This window comes from Rhea pennata, chromosome 11 (assembly GCF_028389875.1).
Source record: "Rhea pennata isolate bPtePen1 chromosome 11, bPtePen1.pri, whole genome shotgun sequence".
Lineage (NCBI taxonomy): Eukaryota > Metazoa > Chordata > Aves > Rheiformes > Rheidae > Rhea > Rhea pennata.
The window spans coordinates 18,643,054-18,663,273 of NC_084673.1; positions in this window are offsets into that span (position 1 = coordinate 18,643,054).

Below are 20,220 nucleotides of genomic sequence, written 5' to 3' on the forward strand. Positions count from 1 at the left end.
GAGGGAAAAGAGCTAGAGACCCTCTTTTACCTCATTTTTTTCACTGAGCAAATTCCTCTATGCTTGTGTTCACAGGGGTAATTACTATATGCTAAAGTTGTTTTGCAGCTGGCAGTGGTCCTTAATTAACAGAGAATAGGACTGGCTTCCAGTGAGATGAGCCCCTTTTCCCGTAGTTCCGATACCAGCAGCATGCCTTCCCTTTGGGAGCACCAAGCCGAGGAAAAGCCCGCTCCTTCCGCAGCTCGGATACAGACAACAATTGCTTCTCTATTTTTCCAGAATGAGCATATAGTTATCAGGTGTACTTGCTTACCAAATTTGCTACTTCTATATAGTGTCATTCTAGAGCTTGAATAAGAGCAAATAAGGCAGAACTGTAGCACAGAGAGGAGGAAAGGCAAATCGCTGAGAGAATCCAAACAAGCCCTTATCGTACCTCCTGTTCCTTCTAAAACACTACAATCTGGTTGTGCTTTTGTACCCTATTAGCACCATCTAAGGGAAGAAAATGGGAATCACCAAAAGGCAGTATGCAATGTGTAAACAAGGGTGAAAGCTTTCAGCTGCACTGGAGGTGAATATCAGAATATTTGATTTCAATGCAAAATAGACAAAAAACATCATATTTGTTGTTCTAACATAACTTAGAAAAAAGATTATTAGATCAAACTTATTAGTGAAAAAAATAACTCAGAACATTATATTAAAGCTTCCCAAGCTTAGATTTCAAATTGAGCTTAATGCTCGTGAGTAAAAATAAGAAAGCAACAGAAGCAACAGTAAAGTTTTTTTTTTTTCCCCTCCATGAATATGTTCCAAATTTGTGGAAAAGATGTCCGATATGGTGGCCTGCAAAAGACTGAAATCATAGAAAAGAGGTTGTAATCTTTTAAATTTAAAACAATACATACTATCCTTCGGGGGGAAGAAAGAGGGGAGAGTTGTTAGCTATGCTAATGCACATTCAAAGTGAAAACTAAAGACTCAGATTCAGCGTAAAGACAGTTTGGTATGACAAAGAATTGCCTAATAAATCAACGGGAAAACTAATACAGCTTAGCTACTGGCATATAAATTACCATGTGGTTACTCAACAGGGACATTCACTGCCTTCAGCATCTGAGTCAGCTGCTAAGTTAGGGCCATCAGCTTTGGGACTCCAAGAGAGACCACCAAGAGAGAGCTCCGTGCCTACCTGGAACATGCAGGATGGCTACTGGGAGGCTTCATGGGGATTAGGGAGACCTGTCCCCAGGCAGACCTGCCCATGCCAGTGCTGCAAGACATCCTTTCGCCCCAGACTGACACTGCCACCTCTCTTGGGATCACAGGGAGCTGGGACAGAAAACTGTCCTTGGTGACAAAAGCAAGCAAAAAGGTGACTGGCTTCAGAAAGTCCAGATTACTCCAGAATAATGTGTTCTACAATCAGTGCATTTCATGCTACCTTCTTTCTTCTTCCAAAATGTATTTGACCTTGTTCAGTTGATTGCTCATTTTGCATGCTTTCATACTATATACTTGCTGTAGGTTAGAGACAATGGTGCCTTTCTACTTTTTCCTCTGCTTACGAGCTCTAACGTCTTTATTTCTTTTAAACACAAAACATAGAATGTATTAAGTAATTACAAATTATTATAAAGATCCTTCCCTAATAAAATGGCTTTACCAATGAATATAATCTATCAAAATCTTAGTTGTGCTGGTATTTGCTCCATTTGCAAAATGAAGAGATAGCAAAACGGTGAAATACATGGAATATGTACAGGAGGGAAAATTTGTTAAAATAGCTTCTTCAATGTAATAAACAGATGATGAGATACAAAGATATAGCATCAAAGCCATAGAAATTCAAGTTAGAAACAGGCTCCAGGTCTAATAGAGATGACAAATAACCGCTGAGACCCATGCTGCCTTTTGTGCTGGAACCTCCATCGTGTTCATTTTGAAAGCAAGACATGACATCCTTCCAAAAGCTGTGCTCTGCTTCAATTAAGAATTAATTAATCTAAGTCCCATCTTCTGTGTTATAAAGGAGGTCAGACTAAAAAAAGTTACAATGATAAAAAATAAATAGAATCACTCTTACCTAGACTGAATAATTTGTCAAATATCCCTCTTCTTGCTCAAACATTAGCATTTACACATGCTAATTACTTACTCTTTACTTAGTGCATATTGAGCTCCTCACAAATGCAACAGAGCTCTATCAATAATCAGCAACACTGTGATCTATTGCTCACATGATAATTTGCTGTCTACCCAAAGAAAACTTTCAAAAATGGATTTCTACTGCTAATGCTTCACAATTTTCAATTTCAAAATTTGTTTTCTGTGTTCACTCTAAAGTATTCTTTAAATTAGATATCATAGCAAGCACTCTTTCCTAAAGAGTTGTCCACAAGACTACACACACACACACACACACACACACAAAACCATCCCCTGCAAATGTGAACCTAATCTGACTGGATTAGTTTAGAAGTACAAACTTTCATCACAGATGGATTTTACTGGAATGGGCTCAGTTCAACATATGGGCTAATTCAGTATCCTTATAATATAGGGAAAAGGATCCAGGAGCTTTCACAGCTAGTCAAAAAAGAAAAAAAATGAGAAGATGTTTTTCTAAACATTATATCCAGTCTTTCACTGCAACCCAACCCATTAATTTACTTTTCTTCCTTTTTACCTGGCCCTGTGAACAGAGGTAGAGCGCAGACAGTCCACACGTAAAACAAAAGGAAAACAAAACCTAAGTGGAATAGAAAGATGCAAAGGAAAACAGACCCAAGAAAAAACGAGCTAGCTCAATACAACTACTCAAGGCACCCTCAGAACCAATTAGTCTTCTGGCTAATTTACCACTGCTCGCACTAAAGGGAGGTGCCATGTGAGATACAGGAACCAAGGGAGTGGAAGAGTCAGGAAAAGACATACTAGGACATCTAGAAAATACCACGGTACAGGAAATGGAGCAATGATTTACGTTCGCTTGGTGTCGGTGCAGCATCTGAGATCGTTAGCAGAGCTGTACTACACACCACGGGTGATACTCGCTGGTCTAACACAAGGTGTTTCACACACTTCCTCTGGGACCAGGTCTGATATTAATATCTGCCTGCAAATTGCAGACAACAGTGCTATAAAAATAATTAACTGTCATAATAACAAAAAGTTGTATTTGTGGACATATTGAGAAGCTTGAGCAACTCAGTAGTCAATCCACAGCAAAAACTTTATTTCCATTGAAAAGTAGTAGCAAGATGCTCCTCTGCACTGAGCAGCAGTGAGCTTCTAGGAACTATTTTAAATCTATCAAGATCAGAGGAGCATAAGCTGATCTTTCAAGAATTGCATTGACATCAAATCCTCAGTTTGGGCTAAAAGCACATTAGCTTTACTACTACACATCTGTTTTATGAATCCCTGGTTTTATTAAAGGGTATTCTCCTGTACACTGACACTGCTCCACTAACATTAATGTATCTTTGCTAGTTTGTGCCTAAATTTAAGCATTATTGTGAAATGACAGTCAATGATGAAACTTCCGCTGATTTCAATGGAGGAAAATTTTGCTTTTACTTTTTAGGACTCCTCCCTGCTTTTTTACCACAGAAGTTTCAGGCATCCAACTGCTGTTCAATAAGCTACACATATTTACAGGACTGAAAAGGGCCATCTCTGGCTGATTCAACAACTCTAGCACCCCAACCACACTCAGAAAATAAATCCTTTTCCCTCTCAGTAAGATAGAAAGGCCAGAGAAACTCTGCTCTTAGCCAAACTCAGGTGACTTGAGTCACTAAGGTAGGATGAACCCTAGAAAGAGTGTTTAAAGGTGAAAAATTGGGACCGGAGAATGATTCAAAAGAATGAGTTCAGCTTCTGTAAGCAGTTCACATAACAGCTGAAGATTTAAACGCACAAAAAAGACTAAATTTGAAAATCTGTGGAGGAAGTGTAGACATGGAGAATGTCCCTAGTCCTGCCAGCCCCTTCCCCAGTCAGGTGCTGGGAGGGTCTCACATGGCTGGGGCTGCAGAGGGGCTCTGCTGCCCATCCAGGTCCCCAGAGCATTTACCTATCCAAGAGCAGTCCTTTACTTATACGATATTATCTAAATCCTATAAACCGAGAAAGAAATACATAGGGTATACAGTATCTACAGCTATTTTAATAAATAGCAGGAACAACAGGAAAGGAATATGCACCAGCCCGTAAGTTCAGATCACGGAGTGCTTCAGGCGTGGGGTCGCCATACAGCTCTCAAGGACTAGAGGCCTTTCCTTTGATTTCTTGTTCAGGTTCTTCTAAAAATATTGACAGGTATACAAGAGCCATGGCTTAGGCTTCCCTGGAGAGGAGGACTGTGGGAGCTTGGGTTTAACCACCCCGAGCCTAGTGCATGCAAGCCGCACACTCAACTCAGGTTTTATGCAGGTGCTGTAAATTCCTCTGTCAGAGGACACAGGAGGGAGTTTAAAGTAGTGCTTAGGAGATATGGCCACACAGCTTCAAATCTTCTTATTTTGTTGCCAGGATTTATGAAAGTCCCTCCCACACACTGATTTGAACATCAGGCACCTCATTTCATCTGCTGCTTCCTCAGGCATCGAGCCACGGCCTTAGCCATGCATCCACACGTGTTGTGGCTTCCTTAGCTGTAATCCTGCAGTATTCGAACACCTACAGAGGGAATTCTGCCATCACAGTGCATTATTTTTGAAGCCTCCTTATTTGTTCCATGTTATATTCTCCTTCAGTTCCACCATGGGATGTGTCACAGCATTAAATCATGGGTATGTCTCATAAAAGCACTTATCTCCAGCCATGCAAACAAGGTGACGTGGCCGTACAGCAGACTGTGCCTTAGACCTTTTCAGGCTCTCTTAACTACAAGCCTCCACAGGACAAGACTGCTTTTTTTTTTCAGGTCACTTATAAAAGATATGTTTGGCAGAGACCTCAAGATGTCCTATGGTTCATCCCTTGTCCCGAAGCAGGGTGAGCTATACATAAACTGCTTTTAGCAGGTATTTATCTAAGCTGTCCTTGAAGCCCAGTAATGAAGACTTCATAACCTCCCGAGGCAAGCATAGTACTTAACCACGCTTACCCCTAGAAAAGTTGTCTGAGGTCTAATCTAAGTATCCCTTGCTGCAGCTTAAGCCTATGATAACTTGCCATAGCCCAGGGGATATAGAAATATTTTTCTCTCTTCTTTCTGCCTTTCCATATACTCAAGATGGCTGTAAACCCTCAATATCTTCTTCCATAAACTATACTAGCTCATCCAGTCTTTTACATTTTGTACACAAAACAAAGTCTGTCATTCTTGCCTGGACTCCCCAGGTGACATCTATTACTTTTCTTAGATACAAAGCTAAGCTAAGTCCCATGAGCACCACACAAAATGGCATGAACAAATCCTGCGTCTTAAATGCAACTCTTTAATTCTGCTTAGAATTATGTTTGCCTTCTTTGCAACAGTAAGATAACTCAACTCATAGTCACTTTGTGACTGATCAGACCTGTGGCTTTTCCACTAATAATAGCTCACTAATATTTCCCTGTTTAATCACTGAGCTTTTGGAATTTTCCATCCTGTGTGGTACATCGCGCTAGTATTTAAGGGCCCTAATCTTGTTGGTTGCCAGACAGTTTCCAAAGGTATCTGCAATTCTGATCCTTGTCACCAAAGTATCTGCAGCCCCTTCTAGCTGTTACTACATACAACATTTATCAAATCCACTCAATTCCAAAAGCCAAGGGCTTGATGAAAATACAGAAGCAAACCAGACCAACAGCACGAGAGTTCACCTAACCTATGCTCACGACATTGATAACAGTTATTTTGCTGTTTTCTGCCAGCTGTGGACTTGCATGCCACAGGTTTAGCCTCCCTGGGTGTTTCAGGGCTGCTGCTCACCTCCTGTTAGTGTTGACCTTCCTCCACAGCCAAGTGTAATCTCTATCATAGAAATCCTAAAACATTTGACAGGAACAATCGGGTTTTGCACAGACGCAGGGAGCAGAGCTGGATGCCTCCAGCCCTTGGGGGTTCCCTGCTGAGCTGGACGGACACACTGGAGATAAAGCCGAGCGCTCAGAACAACAGGGGTTTTTAAAGCCTTTACAGGTTTTGGAATATTTCCTGGAAACATCTGCTGGTGCTCTTCAGGAGCATCACACAAATGTGGAGGAAAATTACCTTTGTGTCAGGAGGTTATATAGCAGTATGTACAGAATGAGAAAGAGAAAGCATTCTCCTCACCCCAGTTAGTGGAGGGAAAAAAAAAAATTCATCACTAGAGAAAGTATATCAAGCCTGTCACATTTCTCCATCTAGCTGCTTTGTGTAGGTACTCATGTAGTCCCTTTCCCCGCCAGCTAGCAAGAACTTGCATGAGAAAGGAGCAGCACAGACAGCAGGTTTTGTCAGTCTCTAAATCTTATTTTCTTTCTGTACAATCAGTTCAGAGAGAGCAGCCTTTGTGCACTATCTCAGCTTTTTCTAATTCACCAGTTTAGGCTGCAGTCGTCGTCTCAGGCATTCTCCGTCTTTTCCTATAGTTACGGCAGGAAGGACAAGAAGCTTCCAAAAAGCTGACGCCTCTGCCGTACTCTCCCACACGGTTCAGGTTCATCCTCGCCCTTGAAGGCCACACTCCTTTTGAATTTTCTTGTGTTCTTCACCTCAAACTGCTCTAAACAGACTTCCATGGAGCTGAAAACCATAGTCTCTGACTCTAAACAATTTTCTATACAAATATTCCTGTAATATTCAGACCTTCCTGATCCATTTTTGCCCCCGGGAGTCTGCTTGTGCTCTGTAGTAGCACTCACCACAGCAACTGTGTGCTGGCACCTTGGTGAGTGCAGTAGTTTACCCCTAAAACTTCTGCCTCTCCACACTTTAGAATTATATTATTTCCAGTTTATGTCTGTTCCTTCTTTCTTGTGATTCCCATCCTTGTTCAGTCCAAAGACTTCAAAGCATACTCTTGCCTTAGATCTTGCTAGTCTAATGCTTAGTGAATGCAAAACATCATTGCTACATAAATTTTAATAATTTTGTCTTCTACCATGATTTCTTCCTATTAATCTGAGAATTTACTTAGCGTTTTACTGGTCCAGAACTGTTCACCAACCCACCACACAGAACTGCTCCACACACTGCAAATGAGATCATTGCATCTTCAGCATCTGCTGCACGTGAGCTTTCTACAGGTCAGCACACGGAAAGCCTGAAGCCACCTTGATGTGGGGCAGAAAGGCTCTAGGAGCTGGAAGCTTCCCCCACAGGGCAGCAGGACACTGCAAACATTACTAGATTGCACACTTTAACAAATAAGGGAAAAAAATTAGAGACAGGAAAGAGGAGACAACAAGTAGGTGAAATAAAAGGAAGAGAAGATACATTTATACTCTTCATGTGCGAATTACCCTAACTAATCATTTTTCTCTTATACTTATTTTTCAGAAATCCCTTTTATTCTGATCTGATTCTAATTACTGAAGAATAAGCAGCTTAGGTTCCCATACATGGACTAATAAATATTTGCTTTGGTCTTTAGCAGTCTGCGTTTTCACATACAAATGCCTGAAGTCTACCAACCTCGACAGATCTGTCTCCAACTCCGAGACTGCCACATCTTTTTGCCTAGTTCTTCCATTGCCTTACAGGTAAAATGGGAAGTTAAACTACTTTTTTTTTTTTCCCTCCGAGTTGCTAGATCTCCTTTCCTCATTAACACTGTATAATATACCTTCAATTTGCAGCCTCACTAAACTTGGAGAACTTTTTTGTAGTACAATTAGAAAGTGCACTTTCAAGATGAAGCAGAAGGCATTTAACCTTTCAAAAATAAAAGTTCAAGCCCTCAGCTTCCTTTCTTTCTGCAGCCAAAGACAACAAACCTGATCCTGCAGTCTTTTACTCGAGAAAACCTCTTGCATTTGAATGGGGATTTTGAGTAAGCAGGGACTCATGATGAAATATGGCTCCAAATCCTTGCTGTCCAGTCCAAGGGCACAATAAATTGCTCTAATGTTAGGAGTCTAACGAAGATAAAGGAAAAGGAATCCTCCCCTCAATCTGGTATCTTAGTGCCACTAATGAATTGTAAGGGTTGTATCAGCAGCTAAGGCACCCATATACCCTCTGAAGGAGGCAGTGTCAGTGGGAGCAAAACTAAAACTAAATTAAACACTGTTGAAAACACTGCCTTTTGTGTATAAGCTGAATATTAACCATGTCAGGTCCACTAGTCACAACCTACTGCCACTCACTCCAGGCAGGAAATCTCAGTGACAAAACTCAGCTGATGGTAAAGAATGGTGGATCAGAGGGCAGATCCACCTCAGCAGAGCCTTGATTCAAGACAGTTTTAGGAATTTTCTTCATTTTGCCCAGCTAGAGAAATTTAGGGTATCTAACACAGTAAACAAGGCAGGTAGTGATGAAAGAGCTTTGTTTTTGTCCCAAGTCATATTTAACAGTGGGTAACACGTAGAGTCAGTGAACAACTCAAATCAGGAAGGAAGGGAATTACTTCAAAAATAAGACGTATGCTGTCTATCTGCGTGTCATAACTCAGATAACAACAAAGTAGTACTCAATTTTCCAAATGGTCTAGATTTATTCCTACTAGACAAAATAAAATATACTATGCATATTGCTAATACCAACACCTGCGTAAAAGTCTATCACCTTTTGCATTGACTAATCACCCCATTCTCTCTTTTGTCCATCAGTCTATTCAAAATGCTGCCAATGAAAGCATCCCTGCTGCTTTTACAACTTTCTGCACTGCTGAACCCAAACACAACTGCAACTTCTAGCTCTTGTGGTCATCTGAATCATACCAGCCTACCACTTTCCACATACCAGGTGGTTCTACAGCTTTCTGCTAACTCCCAGTTTTATGCATCCCCTCTAACACTCACTCCATCTTCTCACTGCCACCATCCCTCTTCTTTACCTTCTGTCCTGGCACCACCATTTATTACCCAACCCCACCACTTGTCCTTAAATATCTTAAAATAGATATAAAAGTCCTAATTCTGCTTTTAGAGAAGAGTTTGAAATGATGAGCAAAGCCCTTAGATTCTGGAGTAGTGGCTCAAAATTTCCAATTTTTCTTCTTCTTAGAAAACGTGAAAAAGAAATCAGGTCCATGGTGGAATTAGCTAGACATCTAGTGTCCTTCGCAGTGTTCATTGCCCTTCCAATATCTTCAGATTGCAGAGACTGGATGTAGTTCAAGAAAATGACAGTCTTATTAACACAAGTAACATATGGCTAGTGATAAACACACAAAAATGAGTTAACATTTAAAGTAACGATAATGGTTGCTATACACGTTTAAAGAATAGGCTCTCACAAAGATGAATGACGACAACCTCATACTTCATGCCAGCAGAAGGACTTAAGGAAAAGCAAAAGATGAAACAACCAGTAGAGACTTCTAATGATGATGAAGCTAACGCTAGTCAGGAAACCCAGAGTTTAACATTGAGGTGTATTTGTCAGGGTCCCACTGCTTCCTCAGGTACAGCAGCACGTGCCAGTCCCCACCAGATTCCCGCTCCTGAGGCCACACACAGTTCGGTGAACAAAATCTCCCAGCAGGAAAACAAACCCCATCTTGCATCTCTTCTCCTGCCATGGCAAAGCACCTGGACAAAATACCAGGCTCAGGCTGGAAACTCTCCTCCCTCTCAAATCTGCACTGTTACTGGTCCAGAAGCCAGATTTCTCTACGGGGTGACAGCTTGACAACACACAGTAGCATTAACATGATAACACAGAAAATTAAAAAGTGTATGCTACCAATCCTTATAACATGAGGGACATAAGTAGGATTGACCATCTTTCATAGGTCCTTCAGGACAAAACTCCTTCCAGCCAACAGGAATTATTTTTCCGTTAAGGACACATACTGAAAGGTAAGAGTGAGCACTTGTGACGCGATATACCTGCCAAGCCACCCAGGAGCAGGCTCTGCTTCCCGCAGCCCCAATGCCTGCACACCCCTGCCTCCCACAGCAAAGCACACCGCCCCCCAGCTCACCTTTGCACTTAGGAATTAATTGGTAATATCTCATCTCAGCCTGCCCCACACATAGCCAAAGGGGAAGCTACATTTTCTATTAAAGTTTATTTAAGGAAAAGAAAGCATACTTTAAGAATAATCAATGGGGTCTCTCTCTCCCCCCTCACTCCCAACACTATTCCCACTTGCAGATCGTAGTGCATCATCTGGATGAGCACCTTATCACTTGCCAACAGAGGCAATTCAGCACTTGTATTTATATTTGCATTTAAAAAGCATTTTCATAGGCTGTGTCTGAATCCACCGGCAGAGCAATGAATTGCAGACCTGTGGTGTGGTGGTGGCACGCATGGCAGCAGCCATCCCCGAGCTGTGCAGCCGGAAACGCTTCAGGCACTTATTAATCTCGGCCGCTCCTAGCTCACAGAGGGGAGAGCTTCGCCCCACGAGTCACTCTTTGGCAGCAAGCACAGTGTGACAGCATCCCAAGACACGTTTGGAGCAGATCAGACATCGTGTTTCAGATGCGGGATGGGACTGGTGCAGCATCTCAAGGGCATATCAAGTAACGGGCTGTCGGTACTCTGCTAAGATGCCATAGGACGCTGTAGGGATTTGAGAAGCTTTTTCTCATGTTTGGGCATGCAGACAGGACTCATCTGACCCATGTGGGTGCCGAGGAGAGCAATTGCTCTTCCACCCTGCCTGTGTGCCTCAGCACAGGGCACCCCATCAGGCACCAGTAATTCCTGTTTGGGCTCCCACCACCCTGCCCCTCAAAAACGTAGCAATAAGGATGAAAGTGGGGCCCCAGCACAAGGCAGCTGCTTTGCCAAGGGACGAAACCCCCCAAAACACTGGGAGATCAGAAGCAAAATGGCCCAGACGGCCCAGCAGCGCTGCAGTGGTCTTGGAGCTCGTGGAGGGGCGGCGAGCTGCAGCATGCCAAAGGACACCGTAACAGACCCAGCGTCCCCAGCACTGCCCTCAGCCCTCCCGGAGGCTGCAGCAGCCCCGTGCTCATGGGACTCGGACAGCAAACGACAGGAGAGGCAAGTCAGCAGCCACCTCCGTAAAAATGGCCCCTTTCCAGCAAAATTTCCCATGCTATAGGGAAAAAAATACATAAAGCTCTGAGCAATTCTCAGAGGTGAGGCAGAGGACTTTCCATGCGAAGCATGGAAAAAGCAAGCAGTAGCAGATCTCAGCACCACCTTGTATCTGCTTCCTGCCTTCCTTGTTTCTCCTCGGTGGAGGAAATGTTGAAGTTGCTGGTCCTAGGCTATTCTTCAACACACTACCAGCAAAAGGGTGAAAGATAATTGTACCTTATGTATTGCTTTCAGTGAGTTCAGTATTCAGAAAAGAATGATTTTTCTACAGCAGGCCTGAATACTCAGGCTTACACCTCTGTCACTGCAATTCAGCTGTACTGTGGCACAACCGGTAATTTAACTTATCCCACAATGTCCCAGCGGATTCTAGAGTCATCATGTTGCTATAATGAGCATGTTCAAAATATCTGTCTTCTAAATTAAGGTTCTTAACAACATTTGTTGATTATGGAAAAGAATAAAGTCTGTCTGGTTACTACCTGAATAGTGTGGGCAGGATGAAAAGCAGTAGAAACAAGGTACTGCTGTAAATCTCTGAATACAAGGAGGCAGATCTGCAAGAAGTTCCCATTTTCTCCAAACAACACTCCTGCTTTGTCACTGGCAGGAGACATTCAAGAAGGATGTCATGGGCCATATGCATCAACAGAGAAGAAAAGGGGGTTTGAAAAATGAAAGATGTAAAACCACAAGTCCCCAGTCTAGTTCTCCTTCCTTTTTACAAGGTGTTAAGATAGTTTTTAAAGACAAGAAATGTTTGGTGTTCTTCCTGTTGCAACATAAAAAAGAAATTCTAGTTCACAACAAAAACCACATGCAGAACCTGCCATGATGTGATTTTGCAGTTATTAAGTATTTACTGAACTCTAACTTCAGGATCAAGAGATTTTTTAATTGCATAAAGGGTACAATATTTCTGTATTCAGTGAAAGGAATAATTAGCTGCATGCTCAGTAAATAGCAAGCTTCCTACTGACCTTGTCACCTACACCTACTTAGGAGCTATTCAGAGATGCCTGACTAATAATCAGTTCATCCCTACGTTCAGTTCATGACAGCGCCGACTGCCTGGTATTTCTCAACTGCTCTGCACTGGCGTATGCTTGTAAAATGCCTGAGATATATCACATGCCAAGTTCATGTTATCAGAACTAGAGGCTACTATTGAAAAACAAACAAATACATCAGCTCAACCTCTTTGTGATCATGCTCTGCATTTCCCAGTCTTTAATTTTGGCCAATTAATTCTTTAAGATTCACAGCCTGGAAATCCCAAGTTCCCTGACACGTCAGGTTGCAGTTCAGTTCTGAGACAGAGGCAATTCCTCAAAAAGCCCCAGTCTGACACAATCAAATACATCTTGTCAAAGTCCAGCTAATCAAAACCCTGCACTTAATCACATCAGCTCTTTCAGCTAAACCCAGGCAGTATTACATTTGGGGATTCTTGCAAAGTTCAATACAGCTTAGTATTCAAATGCCCCAAATTGCAACTTGTTCCTCAACTTTGTGCCGCTTTCTAAAAACATACCATAATTCATTAAAAATAGTATCATGATTTGGCATATAAAGTTTTTAAAAACTCACAATTGCTCACCAGACATCAATGTTTTGGGTTAAAACCTTTATTTGCAGCTTGGTGTTGATTCAAAAAACATCATAGTGTTATAAAGGTAGATCAGGGAACATATCCTTTTTTTGGACACTAATTTTTGGGCACATCACCTAAAAACACTGCACCAGAATTTAGCCACCCACAGCATAAGATTAATAAATACTTAGTGACTCCTCTACAAATTGTTCTCAATTTATAAAAGATCTGGGTTAGATGTATTAACTAAAATTATGGATCTAATTATTTACTTTGATTGAGTAGCATCTAACAGCCAAGTATTACTGTCAGTTGTTGAACTTATAACATAGGGCAGATTAACCACAAGGATAATTAAAGCTCCAACTAGCATCTAGCTTTCTTCTGTAAACATCACTCAATACGAGCTTCCATAGCACAATACCGTTTAGAGTAACTTTGTCCCCAGAAGTTAGTAACGCAGTTGCACTAGAGAATGTTATCCTGCCTCTCTACTTCCAGGAGATAGGAATGAGAGGACGGAGTCTTCCATTAAAATTTTAAACCAGGCAGAACGTCATGGCTGTGAGAGGGAAACAAGGTTGCTCAGGAGAGTAAATAGATGAGAAAACTCCTCACCCTACGCCCGGGGTGGAGTTGTAAGCAAAAAGTACTGTACTTAAAAAGCACATGGCTATTTTTGAACGAAAGGAGGAGGAGGAGGAGGAGGAGGAGGAGGAGGAGGACATCAGCAGGAGCCGCTTCGGGCGGCTGGAGGGATTTCGCAGCTCCGGGCGCCTGTGCAGAAGCAATCCCCTCCGAGCTCGGGAAAGGAGCCTGCCTGCAGGGCAGGCCCCCGTGGTGGGAGGCACCGCTACTTCTGCCCCCCGGTTCCCGCGGTTGGCACCACTCCACTTTTCTAGGTAGTAGGAGCACTTTAAATCCCCATACATTAATGAAGTAAATATGTTTTCTTGCTGGGTGCAGCAATTTCATTCTCCTTCTCAGCAGTCTTGATATTCAATCAGTAAAAGATATGATAGGCAAGCACTTGGATGCGCTCATTAAAATCTTCCTATGATTTTAACAATATTAATGGGGAAAACACTTTTAGAATATCCAACTATTTTCAATTTATTCTAACCTTCAAAGCTCACATACCTTCAAAGAGAATTTCCACTTCTTCTGAGGATTATTATTTAAACCAACTATTATTAAATAATACTAAATCAGCTCATTTGCAAAGAAAATAATTAAAGTCACACTAGGTCTAAGAAGAGGAGGATGAGTGATCTGACCTTTTAATTAAACGATTAACACTAGCCAGCAACAGCATGGGGAGACCACAATGGAAAAGTGACCTTTTTATGTGTTTTCCCTAGGAACGGAAAGAGGACACCATCAGTGCTACAATCTCCTCATCAAATTGTAAGCGATGGAATTGCTCACCTCAAGGAATATTCATAACAAAAACCTTCTAAGCTCTGCTAAGACATGTAGGGGAAGTGTATGAAATACATATTCTACTCAGTGCATGAGGAAAAAGAAGTGACCAAGTGAAAAAAGGTCAACCTGTCATATTTTCCTAGTATTTGTCTCAAAGTCTATTAAATTTCTTCCTACGAAATAGGTAAATCCTGCATCAGTGACTCGCTGTCAAATCCATTATGAAAGTAAGTAACCAAGGTGTTTAGAAAATTGGACAATTGTCAGTGAAGAAATGAATACTTAATAGTGGAAGTAAAAGGCAGATTAGAGGGTATTCTTGCCTAGTTATCCTTAATAATCCCATAAGAGTTATAAAAATATCCATAAAAGTTATAAAAATAAAAGTAGAAATAACAAACAGGGCCGGCACATCAAGAACATGAAAGCTGATAAAGGCAAAAAAGTAAAATGCTTTTTTTCTTTCCTTTTTTTCCTTTTACATTTTTCTAACTTCCTGTATTTTGAAGTATAGCTCTTTCAAAACTGTATTAATTCCAGCTAGAACAACAGGTTAAGGGCTTCACATTATCTTAGTCCAAGTAATGTACAGGTTCTATATGCCTACACCCTGAATAAAGCAGAGCTAAAACTGGAACTTTCAGAGTTTCTTCTATCTTTGTGGGTTAATCCTTAAATAAACTCTATAAGCTTTGAGCATATAATGACACTAAAGTATCTTCTGTAGCTATATACAACTAACTCTGAAAAATATACTACCAAATATATAAGCTTCCTATACAATTTGCTTGTAAACCAGGTATATAGAGAGCATATATCACATAAGCTACATTTTTATATGAATCCTATGATCTAGCCATATTCTTTCCAAATAGCACATCTAATCTAATATCTAGAATTTTGTTTTATGTCTTTTTTTATGATCAAGCCGAAGACTATAAATTCCCGCAGTATTTTTTAGACACCCACACAGTTCTGAAAGAAGCCTAAACTGTACTTCTATTTTCTTTGATAATCCTTGGCCCTTTAGCTAAGATCAAGGGCAGTGTCAGTTCAATAGCTGTGATACGCTCTCTCTAGAGACTGTGCTCTCCACTAAAAGAGAAGAGGACTCAATGGAATTGAACCTCTTCCACCACCTCTCATTAATGTCGAAGTCCTTAAAATCTATAGCATCATGGGTCAACTGGAACTTCTTTAAGCTCATTTTATTGTGTCATCTTTTAGTCGCGTGTAGTTTGTACACCTACGCTTATTTTGATAATCTATTTTTCCATTCTCTTCACATAACAGTGATGTATATACCTTCCTAAGGATGAACTTAATATAACCATAGTAAGCAATATGCACATGTATTTTCGTAATATCTATAATTCATGATTTGTGTGCTTATCTATTTTCCTACCAGCACAGAAGTAACTTCTACTTCATTAGAACAATTTTGAATGTAAGAAAATATATATAGCAAAAACACTATTTCATTTTTATTTCATTTAAACCACATTCTTAGAGGTCTGCAGCATCTACTCTTCACAATAAAATCCATCTCAACACAAAAGCGAAATAAGCTCTACAGCACTTTCATATCAAAAGAAATCAGTAGAAGCTCTACTTAGCTGTGCTGCATCTAGCTTTTACAGGCTGATTTCCACTGCAGAAACCTGCAAACACCTTATATTAATATAGCATTTTAAACTACTTTAACGTCCAGTTCATAGCATTTTGCACTTCTATAGCTATTTCTACCTAGAGACAAAATAGAGTCTAAAATATATTTAAAAAAAAAATCACATAACACAACACAGGAAGCCTGAGGGATCATCTCAAGAGTCAGACACCACGGCACCTGACCCATGATATGTGCCTGGTAAGTGAGCTCACGTCCAGAAACCATTGCTCCAGCATTTAACAATTAGGACAGGAAACAAAACACTTGTTTGCTTCCTTAATACTAATTTCCAATACGTTGCTTTGATATTTTGACCAAGACGAACATTGCCAACAAGTTATTGGCTTTTCTGTGATTTTTTTTTTACGCTCTGCAATGATAATGCATTAAAAAAATAAACTTACCTCTCCATTTCTAACTTATGAGGTTTGTTTTATCTAACCTTGAAGTGAAAGAAATTGTATGCACTTTCCCACATTTATTTCTCATCTTTGCAAATCCCAATGGCTCCACAGTCTCAAATGTGAGATAATCTGTAGATCAATGAGGGTGGATGTAAAACTCTTGCTAAGCCATGTTTTCCCAGTTGGGGGTAAATTCACTTGCCTGTATGTAAAATTTCCTAATTAGAAATGTCAAGTCTCTGTTAAAAGCTTCCAGAAATTGAGGCTGAGTGCTACAAGAAGTTAACTCTTCCATAGCCAGGTCTTTTATCTGACTAGTCATGAAAAACCTTCCCACTATGTCTTATAATTAGGGCTGCAATAGTGGAAGAACCAGCCACTCTGCTAGATCTGCACTGTAAAATGCACCTTCTTTGGCTTGCAGCACGAGACTATGATTAATGAGCACAGGCTGGCCGCTTGCCCATGGCAAGCCCTAATAGAGCCTTAGAGTATACTAATACTTAAACTGAAGGGCCCCCAAATTTGATTAGATTTCGGTTTCTACACATCAGCCATGCACTGCGCTCCTGTTTGTGTGCTGGGACTTGTCCCTCAAAGGAGCAAAGTTCTGTCCACAGTTGGGCCATCAGCATCCGCGCAGTACGGTCACTCTGAGACACTCGCGAGTCTCGGAGGTTCTGAGCCCCAGCAGGGGTGGAAAACTTGTAAGGAGTCATAGGCAAGAGCTTGGGCTGGGGGCTACCTGCAGCAGCCCATCGTTCCTCATTTCGAGCCTTGTTCTTGAGAACAAGAACAAGAGAAGGAAGCAAAGTTAGTGTTCTAAACAAGTTGCTAACTGTTTTCGGTTTATATTTGACTTTATTCCAAAGAAACTGCCAAACTCCAGAGATCACTTGCCAAAGTCTCTTCTCCTTCAAGCTTCGTTCTTAACTTAGTGCACAAAAGGTCCAAATTCTGAGACCACTGAGTTCAAAACCCATGGAAATGGGCAATGACAAAGGAGGCCAATCTCAGCGTGACTTTGATCTACACTGAGAGATAACATTTTGGGATGGCTTTACACACAACAAAAAAATACTAAATTCCATTCCCTACAGGAAATATTTGAAATGATGAACTGAAGAGGAATATTCATCCCAACCAACTCCTGGGCAGTCCACCACAACCTGTCAGGTCCTTTATCATCTCCCCCCTTCCTCCAAGAGCCAATGGAGGGCAACAGGCTCCTTAATTCAACATCAGATGAACCTGAAACAGTGACTAGAGACTGGACTAGATGCCTACCAACTGATGCTGGTTTCAAAACTCTGAGTCTTCCCAAGAAGGGAAATTCTAAATATTCCCTTCTTTGGGAGCACTTTTCTCCTCTCCTTTTTAGTAAAGACATATTTAGTCTTTTAGGTTAAAATACACAGCCTGGTCTAGCAGATTAAAGAGAAAAGAAAAGCTCTTACTCAGTACCACAAAAAGCACTGTATTGACATGCCTACAAACAGTAACTCAAATAACTCTTCTCCTTTTCTTTTAAGCTGTTGTTGTTCATGAATGAGTTGTCGAACCTCTGTTGTACGGATTTTACCCATTAAAGTGTGGTCTATGGCAGCAACTGGCCTGCCTGTCAGGCAGCAGCTCTGGGCCGGGGAACGGAGGAATAAAATTCCCCTTCAGCTACCAGCCCATATGTAAAACTTAATATTGCTCAATGGCAGGTTGTGCACGTGGAGGAGGAAATCAAGGCATGTAAACCAAAGGTTATACAAATGAAAATATAATCTCTTCTTTTCCAGTGCTTATCTTTACGCCCTCACCACTGGTGATATACCTACTGAAATTCTGATTGGGCTGCGGTGTTAAAAAGAGACTACAATATATGCAAAATGAATGACCTATTGACTGATCATCATGGACTTTTCATCGCTATAGCATAGCTATGCCCTGGATGGTTTCCTCCTCTTTTACGTTCTTCTTAACTCCCACTATAATTCTGAAGGCATTTTAGAATAAGGGAACAGTACAAGTAATAACAATTTTTTGGTGTTATAACCCTCATATTGTTTGGAACGACTTAGTAAAATTGCAGCACATTAATATTGGGAGGAGGTAATTTTAAAGATGTGGTATGAATCCAAATAGTTAATCTGAATACAGATCTCACTTATAAATGCGCAAATCACAAGGAAGTTCATTAAAATGAATGCAACAACAAAACCTTGAAAACATAAAACTGCTATAATGTCAAAACCATGTCTAGGGCATTTGTGTTGCCCTCATTTTAACCAGCAAGTTTGTGGTCATGATAAAACTTGATGCTTGAAAGCCTGAATTACTGATTCCTCTGAATCAGTAGAGACGAATTCAAGTCAAGACATTCATACTCAAGTCAGAGCTTCTTCAAAGGAAAAGCAAATACAGGTGTGAGCTAATGCTAGAAACTGAATAGGGAAAAGGAGGAAGAAAACATTGAGAACCCCCTATCAAGCTGTTCAGCCAAACATTTCTAAAGTACAAGCTAGGAAATAGAACCTCTCAATATAAATTATGAGTTGACCTTGAACACCCGTCAGCATTTCCCCCAATTCTAACAAAATACTCTGTGAAGTCTGAACAGCTTCATACGTCTCTCCCCTTTCCCACTGCAATCCCAGGCATAATTACACCTTTTCCCGAAGCGATCCCAGTAGGACCAGCACAGAAACACATGTGAGATGTTGTTGGTAGACCCTGAGGTGACCAGTGCAGTGCTGGAAGGAGGCAGCCCCTCTTCCAGCACCAGCAGTGGGCAACGTGACACCCATGTAGCTGAGCTCGCACGGGCAGTAGCGGTGGGCACCCTCCCTCCTTCGGTCCCCACGAATAATGGGTGTTTGGGTCCCGCGTACCGAGCCGCAGCGATCGCGACAGTTCGGCAGCAAACAAGCACAGGGCTTCGACCTCCACCGCTGCTCTCGCCTCGAGAGCAATCGAACGACTCTTCTTCGTGCCACGCCTGGAAGGAAACTTTGCTCGTTCTTCCTCTCCCAGCACAAAGCAAAAATTACAGAGAGGAAGAAAAAATATATATTTAAGCGGCTTCTCATCCACTTTAAATGAAATAATGGGCTAAAACGGGATTTTTCCACCACCGTGTGAAATGGTTTTCAAACAATGGAAAGACACGACAGTAAAAACGGTTCCTCAAAAGAGAGTGGTTGCATTACAGTAGAGAAAAGATGTACGTGCCTTCGATGAGGAAATACATGTGGACTGTACGCAGGGGCGTGCAGGCTGGCTGCGAGGCTCACCATTGACTCCAGGGCTTGTCCACAGCAAATACCCTTTTGTTCCCTTCCGTCCTACCCCAAAGCAGTAGCCACTTAGCATGTTTCAAAGGCGAGTAAGAGAACAATTGGAAAAGGAAATAAAATGGGTTACATTATTAGCAAGTTTCCCATAAAAGAAAAGCCTACTAAAAACCTGGTTAACCTGCTCTTAAAAGAATAAAAGTCAGATGAGCTCTACTGACAGCAGTTAAGAGACCCTTCTTTCTTCATTACTGAAATACCAGGCTAGGGTTATAACAGAAAAATAAAGAAAATGCCAGGGGATATCTCTATCATCATACAGCACGCCACCCGCGTGGGGCATCCCTGGAACTGGTCGCAGTAGCCGGCGGGACTGGCCGGAGGCACCAGCCTTACCCAGCACACGCACCAACGTCACCAGCAAAACAAAAATATCTAAAAGTTCGTAAAAACTCAGTAACCCCTGGTTCTGTTTTACTGCTTGGAATTCCTCACTGGAAACCAGTGAAAGTTGATTAACACCAGTACCATTAAAGTGGAAAAAGACTAACAAAACATAGATTCCTTCCTCCCCCTAATCCTAAACCAAAATTCTGCCGCGTTCTTTCAGGTACCCGTTAAAATTAGTCGCGACCTACCAAGGTGAGTCATTGTGGCAGACGAGAAAA